This window comes from Notothenia coriiceps, unplaced genomic scaffold, assembly GCF_000735185.1.
Source record: "Notothenia coriiceps isolate Sejong01 unplaced genomic scaffold, NC01 NC01_scaffold00037244, whole genome shotgun sequence".
Lineage (NCBI taxonomy): Eukaryota > Metazoa > Chordata > Actinopteri > Perciformes > Nototheniidae > Notothenia > Notothenia coriiceps.
In genome coordinates, this window is record NW_011369945.1 from 412,873 (window position 1) to 421,432 (window position 8,560).

The 8,560-nt window shown below is 42.2% G+C and overlaps 1 protein-coding gene across 1 annotated transcript in view; it reads right to left on the bottom strand.

Moving 5' to 3' along the window:
• Window positions 1-8,385: 8,385 nt before the first annotated feature.
• The window catches only part of LOC104965166 (gamma-aminobutyric acid receptor subunit beta-1-like), a 417,189-nt gene continuing 417,014 nt past the window's right edge, over window positions 8,386-8,560 (bottom strand). Inside the window, exon 5 of the mRNA XM_010794125.1 lies at window positions 8,386-8,560. This exon is cut by the window's right edge and continues 4,111 nt beyond it. The gene's annotated coding sequence lies outside the window, so the exon portion shown is untranslated.

Genomic DNA, 8,560 nt, shown 5'->3' on the forward strand with positions numbered 1-8,560 from the left:
GTCTTCTCAGAGGCTGAGTTAACCCGCCTGGTGCTGCAGAGATTTCATGAAGTGAAGGAGGTCCTGCCAACACTGGCAGGACAGAAGACGACACGCCCATTCTAAGCCGTTTCCGATTGTTGGCACTTGACAATCACCTTCCCTGAATTTTACTCAGGTGTAACTAAAGTCTGATTGAAGGGTTATTTATGTAACTTTCTTCACTCTCTGTTTTGGTTCCTACCTTTTTATGTGCAACATTAATAGGGGCGGAACTAATCTGCAGTGTTTTGTGTTACACCTGTTTTGTGTTACACGCACTTGATAGTCGCAACTGCAGAGCAACGCAGAATGAAAAGAAAATCTAAGGAAACGAAGGGAAAATGCAGTTAAAGATATCAGCCCCTCGAGATGACTAGCAGCCTACGAGGTACGTTTTTGTGCTGGTTGTTTGTCTAAATGTGTGTGGTTGAGCTGCAGGTTAAATGTATGTATGCTAGCTTTTACTACATGCTATTGTTAGCTTGTGCTACTTGCTGTGTGGGATATGTGTGCCGTTTATTGTTTTATTTAGCGGTATTAACAGTGATGACATGTATATATTCCATATTTATTTATTGTTTACCTTTTATATATTTTTTGGACTCATTCAAATCCTATTTTGGATAATCTGCCATGGTTCCATTCCATTTCAAAGAGCTGTTTGACGCTCTGCGTAACCTTGGCGCTCTAACATCCATCACAGAGCTTGAGGACTAATCACGGGGTTTGTCGAGCAAAGGGACTGGTGTAGTCCCAAACGATAGCTGAGGATTATGGGTAGTGTAGTGTCTTCGGCCATCCTAAACTCAGAAAAAACGATTTGTTTCTCCGAATCGAAGGGGAAAAACACAAAAGCATTTTACACAATTTAAACCAATCAATGTTTTGTAATTAACCGGTATAAACTGATGTTTTTAGTTGATCAGTACTGCAGATATCACTGTAAAATCATTTGACAGTGAGGGTCTAGGGCAGAGGTGTCCAAACCTTTTTCACCGAGGGCCACATACAGAACAATCTACGAAGGGCTGGGCTGCTCACTAGAGGTGAGGTTGATTACATCATAAGTTAAGTTAGAAGTTAGCCAAATCAATCAAATGTAGGTAAATGAAGCCTTGTACTTGAATATGCTTTAAGAATAAACCGCCTACATCACAGATCTACATTGGGTTTCATTTATTTTGTTGGCAGCTCATTCCTTAAAACAGAAGCCTCAAATTATGATATTATAAGATTATAATGAGGGGAAATACGAAGGGTATTTCAAGCTTGTTATACAAATAGGCTATTGGGCTTTTTTCTTATCAACTTAGATTTGTTAGAAAAAAATGTAAACTTCAATTGACTGAATTTATTTGAAAAGTGGACTTATTAACACATGAATACTACCGAGTAATATATGTTTACATATATGTTGAAGAAGTACAAGACGAGCACAAGTTTCATTTTGTGGGCCATATTCCATTATACCTTTACAATCTGCTGAGGGCCGATTCAAAATGGCTCATGGGCCGCATTTGGCCCCCGGGCCGTAGTTTGGACACCCCTGATTTAGATGTTAACAAGCAATATGATTTTGTCAGCTTTCTAATTTAATGTATTGAAGGCAAAGATATTTAACAGATATTTAACACATAGTGAGAACTGCTACTATATATCTGTCAATATTGTCTGTAAAAAACGTACTGTTCATTCATAATCTGATTGTCTTTGTAGCTCAGTAAGAATAACCGACAAAAGGAGTGCAAATACAAATACAATTTATTGAAATGTGAACCAAAAATTAATCAAACATGTTTTAAATAAAAAGCACATATGGACAGAAGGTGTAAACCTATTAAATGTATAAGTAAACACATTTAGTCAAATAACGTGACAGACTAGGCCTGTGCAGTTGGTAACCAACTGCACAGGCCTAGTCTGTCACGTTATTTGACTAAATGTGTTTACTTATACATTTAATAGGTTTACACCTTCTGTCCATATGTGCTTTTTATTTNACTGATAAGTCACATGTTTCCTTCCTGGCCTTGCCCTTGGCATTAGTTTATCATTACGGGGCGCTGCCCCCGAGCCAAACAGCAGCAACCAGCACGTTGCAAAAGTCTCCGAAACATAATTTCAGCCAATCAGCGCCGTCAAATATTTTGGTCACGAGAGCGCTCACGTTGGCGCCCACGTTGCTTACGTGCGTTGACGTGAGTTGTTTTTTTAGACTCGCGAGGAACTGGGGTAGTATCTATAGCAAGGGGTGTCCAAACTACGGCCCGGGGGCTAAATGCGGCCCATGAGCCATTTTGAATCGGCCCTCAGCAGATTGTAAAGGCGATTCAAAATGGCTCATGGGCCGCATTTAGCCCCCGGGCCGTAGTTTGGACACCCCTTGCTATAGATACTACCCCAGTNCAACTCCCGCCTTCTCCAGCCTGCTCCAAATAAGGGCAAAGAGGCAGAGCCGAGGCGGGACCTCCTGCCACCGAGTTGAAAGTTCCAGAGCTAGCTGAAGCTACCAAGCTAAGCTAACATGCTCCCCATCTGCACACTGCCGTGGCATTTTACGTTTCTAAGGTAAGCGGACATGAAACTATTCAGCAAAACTATAAATAATAATCTAAGTTATTGAGTTTTTAGCATAATACTTCAGAATCTTAAAATCCCTTAACGTTTTTAATTGTGCTAAATTCAACACTGGAATCAAGCAAATATTAATATGTTTGCATGACATTAGTTATTTATATTTTGATATCACTTAACTATACGTTTAATACATTTAAGTCAAGCTAAGGTACATGTGATGGTAGCTAGTTAGTGCTCTTACCTGTGAGGCCTCCTCCAAACAGCATGATAACCAGAATGTATCATTAAAACTAAGTACCAGTTCTAGATCCTTGACTTTAGACAAACAATTCAAAAGACAACATGTATTTAAAGACCAATCTTTATTTGAATGTGCCTCTTAACCTGATATATTAGTTATACAGTAATAGTATTGACAATCTAAAAAAACTGAGCAACTCAACAGTCAACTTTGTTTCTTATTGATTAAAGCATTTATTATTTTCATTTTCCCCCTCTCATATTCAGTGTGGACGGATTGAGACAGCGTGGTGTCCAGAGAGCTACAGAGACTTCAGGGAGAAACCTCCGTGTGATGGACGTCCTGTCTGTTGGCCCGAGAGGACTGAGGGTCTTTCCTCAGCGAGGAGGACCAAGCCTGATGGAGGAGCCCATGCTGAGCAAAGCTGATACCAACTGCAAAGGCCTAGTCTGTCACGTTATTTGACTAAATGTGTTTACTTATACATTTAATAGGTTTACACCTTCTGTCCATATGTGCTTTTTATTTAAAACATGTTTGATTAACTTTTGGTTCACATTTCAATAAATTGTATTTGNACATACTGATACCGGATAGTAAAAACCATGAATTAAGGCTTTGACAAGTCTGCAGACAGACGGCAGGCGAAAAACCTTTTAAAATGCGTGTTTTCTAATGGAGATTTGGCTAAGCTAACGTTGTAAATGCTCCGACCGTCCACACTCACAACAACGGCCTATACAGACATAAATAAACCAGCGACTGTATTCGCCATGACACAGACAGTATGTGGTTTGTACTTGTTTAACTTTTGTCTAGTTTCTGAACAGATATGAAGAGCTGTGAGCTCTGAAAGCTAAGAGCTAACAGCTGTGTTGTTTTTCTGGGGAGCTCATTGAAGATGACGTCACGGCTCCGCCTACACTGCGTTACTATAGATACTACCCCAGTTCCTCACAAGTCTAAAAAACAACTCACGCCGACGTGAGCGCCCTCGTGACCAAAATATTTGACGGCGCTGATTGGCTGAAATTATGTTTCGGCGGCACAGTTTACTATTGAGACTTTTGCAACGTGCTGGTTGCTGCTGTTTGGCTCGGGGGCAGCGCCCCGTAATGATAAACTAATGCCAAGGGCAAGGCCAGGAAGGAAACATGTGACTTATCAGTAACTTTAGACATCGTAACACAATTTTAAACAACATTTTATTGTAGATTATACATTTTACTGATACCAATTGTATGATATTTACCTTGTTCATTAAAAATAAAATATATAAAATATATATATTTTTGAAATATATATTTTTTTAAATATCTTTTTTTTAATTTAATATTTTTTTTTGTATGTGGGAAGAGGTGGGGCGGCGCCCCTAGCACCCCTATGGGCCGGCCGCCACTGCGCTAACGCTACAAACAGGCACAACTCTGTTACTCTGTTTTTACCATAGACTGGTTTTTACTGACATCTAACATTTTATTTCACCTTGCTTTATGTATTTTAATGCACATTCAAAAACGGGAGCATTTTCCGGAGTTTCAACCGGGTACCGGCCACCGAAAAAAGGTACTTTGCCCAGAAAACGGACGTTTTGGTCTGTGGACTGTGTTTACAGCTAAGCACACATGCTAACATGAATTAAGACTACAAGCTCACTTGGGGTTGAGGCTTTTTTACACGTTGCTTGACTGCCTGCCCACATATCTGATCCAAACATAGTAACGTATATTGGGGAAAATAATTATTTAAAGCTATTTAATAATTGTGACATTTATCGTACTTTTTGATGGATGAATGATGCTCAAAGTGAGGGGGCAAAGAATACAACTGAGGGGGCAATGCTCCCTTTTGCCCCCTCCTGGCGCCGGGTCCGATCTACGTTATCACAAACAGAGCTGACACTTACTGAGTCTGAAAACCATGACGAGTCCGAAACCGTTTGCTGTTTCGCACTGTGTGGAGGAAACCACTCATTCAGTCTGCTCACCGAATCTGAGTCTGCTGTTGACTCGTGCATGATGAGTCTGGATCTCTGGATCTGCTACGGTTACGGCTCTGAGTCCGCACGGGTCTGCAGGAAGTTTCACTGATCCGCGTGCCCTGAGACAAGCAATAACTTCTGGCAGCTATCCTACTTGCTAAAGGCTAGGCAGATGGACTGGGGTACNCCGGTACTTGCTTTTGATCAAAGTCAATGCGGAAAACCTGCACTCACACAGGTAGGTGGAGGTAAAGGGAATGAGCACTTTTACAGCCTTTTTGGCGAGGTGGGGGAACTCGGTCTCCACAGACAGCCACAAGTGGGCAAGTGTCACTTTACTCGTCTTTTTCTCGTTCTTTTGTGTCTCACGCTGCGCCCCCCCTGAAGCTCTCTGGCGCCCCCCAGGGGAGTCGCGCCTCACACTTTGAAAACCGCTGTAAAATGTATTTGTTTTTGGTCGTTGTTCCGTGTTTGTACCTGCCGGCCACCGTACTTATCTGCCTCTGAAAAAAATAAGTTGTGTAGCATGATTTAAAAAAAGCTTTTCACCACTATGACCCCCCAGGTAACAGAGGGTAAATTAGATATAGAATAATAGATGAAAACTTAAATATTAAAAGCTAGGCGAGTGCAGAAATGTCACATTATGTGTGTCAAGATGAGGTTTGTTTCCAGGCCGTGGCCTTGCAGTTGATTAGACATGCGTCTGTCTGATTAATACTGAGAATGAGCCCAGCTGCCCCGACACACACATTCATGCTAAATGTGCTAATGGAATTGGTCTTCACCCCAGAGCGTCAAATGAATCCTGAGAATGAGCGCTATACACAGCAGTGGCGGCGCCGGATATTTTCTTTTGGGGGTGCTTGACGTTTCATAGAGGGTGCTCAAACATTTAGGGTTTCCCATTAATGTACCGGGCGCTACAGTGGAATGTTCAACTGCAACACTCCCCACACGCACACACACAGTCTACCCGCGACTGTTACAATGAAGGCACGATAATCAGCTCACGGCATATAGGTGTAAGCAGGGGCAAAGTGCTATTTACCTCTGGCGCCGCCACTGCTACACAGACGTGTTAACTGGACAAATGGAGTCTTCCTCCAGCCCCTGCAGCTTCCCTCTAATCCCTCACATCTGCAGTGCGCAGCTGGAGATAAAAGAGGCCAAGGCAGTGCTGCACTGAATCAAAGCTTTATAGATCAACATCAGGAAAGATTATATTACAGTATGCTTGCCTTTAGCAAAACAGTATCATCATTTTCCCAGCTAACTTTAACTACTGACAGTTAAAACGATTCACTGTTGGATAAGTGTGTATGTTGTTGTGCTCACCTGGGAGAGCACGCGCCCCACATAAGTCCTATGAAGGTCGCATTCTTTCTTCCCTTCCCTTTTTTCTGTCTGCAACCTTCAACTGCACAATCCAATAAAGACAAATAGGAAAAATAAATTATCTAAAAGAACGGTTGAGTGTATTTAGGATTCTGTAGCATCTAGCTGGATGATTCAGATTGCAACCAACTGGATACCCCTCCGCTCAACCCTCCCTTTATAATGGTTTGGAGTATGAACATAGTTCTAAATATTATATTCCTTATTAACCAATATATCTCCCTAAATTCTACACACTGCTCCTTGAATGTAGAAAGAAGTGTATAGCTGGCTCTAGCACATTGTGTTATCAGCATAGACTATACTGCACTCATCCATGCCGTTATGTAACTCAAGGGTCTATAAGTAGATGTCCCTACTGCAGTACAATGAACAAAGGCTGACTGGAAGGTATTACAGTCTCAATGATCTCCAACACCACAGCATGTTTTGGAAAATGGTATATGTATCATGGTATGGTGATAAAGAGCCATCAAACACGCAGTTCTTTTGTGATTTGTTTTGATTTTCAAATTATTTTGAGATAATCAGTTTAAAAGAGAACATTCACAATATCCTCTGTGCCCAGCTACCCAGCCATACTTCAGTGCCTACTTTACAAACTATAAAGAAGTCAACTATTATCTCAGCAGAGGCTAGGCTTTTCAGCTGACATCATGCCCATTAACCTCAGACCGGACCTTGTGCTGTGGTCAGATCATTGAGCTGAATGTAGCGGGGAAGAAAAGGTCCGGACAGTTCAGGAAGGCTGCAGAGGCTCAGCGATGACGAGGGTACTCCGTTAGCAGGGAATAAGATGGCCCTAAGGCACGCAGTCAAAGAACTGAAGGAAAGGGGCAGTCAGCGGCTAAGAAGGAAGCGAAATGAACCCCTCTGGAGGTGTCATATTAGTGAAACATTAGCCGCGTTCACACCATGTACTTTGCCGTACTTAGTTCCCAGCACTTAGTTCCCCATGGAACTAAGTACAGATCGCGTTCACAACGGAATAAGTCCCTGAGGGAAGATTACGCAAATGAGCCGCTGACGTCACTTCCTCTTCTTCTGCTTTGGGTTTACTGGCAGGCCGCAAACAACTTCACAGCGTGTACTGCCACCCTAAGTCCCCGGCCGGAAGTCCCCGGAGTTGGGGACTGGCAGCAGCTTCTACTGAAGCCTTCCGAGTAAATCGCCAGAACGCCGACACCTCCTCATTTCCACCGCTCCCATGTTTTCTTTTGTGTTGCCATAAGTTAGTCTCTCTACGTTTGTGCGCTGGGTGAATGCTAATGCTAATAATGCTAATGCGAGGATAATAAAATGGCGGCTCTACAAAACATTTCAGAGTTTTACGGGGCATGGTTTGCAATTCGCCCAGCCAATCAGAACTGGGGCACTTTTCTTCCCCCAGGAGAGTACCACCTCTTTAGCAGGCACTAAAAATGGGGGTAAAAGTTCCCGGCACTAAGTACTCTTTTTGGTGTGAACGCGACATAAGGGGTACTAACGGAACTAAATGGGAAAAGTACGGGGAAAAGTACTCCGGTGTGAACGCGCCTATTGAGGAAAGAGTTCCCACTTTATAACCCACGGGCTGCCATCCCTCACTCGACCATCCTGCAGAGTCCAGGAAACAGCATGTCTCAAGAATGCAATCAAGGGATATTAACACCATCGCTACATAACAGACTTGTCTCCTTCAAGATCCACCATCATCACACTTGAACTTGTGAAGCAGTTCACTGAACTGTGCATGGCTGAATGCAGCCTACTAAGCAGAACTGTTGGGATGTTCCAATTAGCTAAGCAGAAGGAAATTGTTGACCTTGTAGAGTTCTTTATGTAAAGTTTGGTCAACAAATTCAGCATGGCATGAAACCCAAAACATTTTTCTTAGGTAAAAATGGAAAATGTGTACCTTGAGACAAATTAGCAATTTGCAACATAATCTACAAATTAATTAATATTCCACATCATGGTGACATTATAAGAGTTACAAGCAATTTTCCATCTCAAAAGAGTCTACTTTACTGTGTAGTGCTCCAATGAACCTCTATGCAGATGATACTCATATTATCATAGCACAATTAACCTGGGAAGCAAAATATTTTAGTCGGGCCCTTTCATCAAGCCCCGATCTTTGGTGAGATATTCAAACAACAAAAAAACAGACAAATATAAATGTTTCTAATAATTCAGCCAAATACCACTTAGTTGGTAGAGATGCCAGCAATTTTATTTAAACCTTATTCTTTGAAGTCTCTAGTGGACACAAAGAATTTGTATTCCGTGTTTTCTTCCTCTCATACGCATCAAGCCCATACTTATACTCAACAACACGCACGCACCCCCCCCCCCCCCCC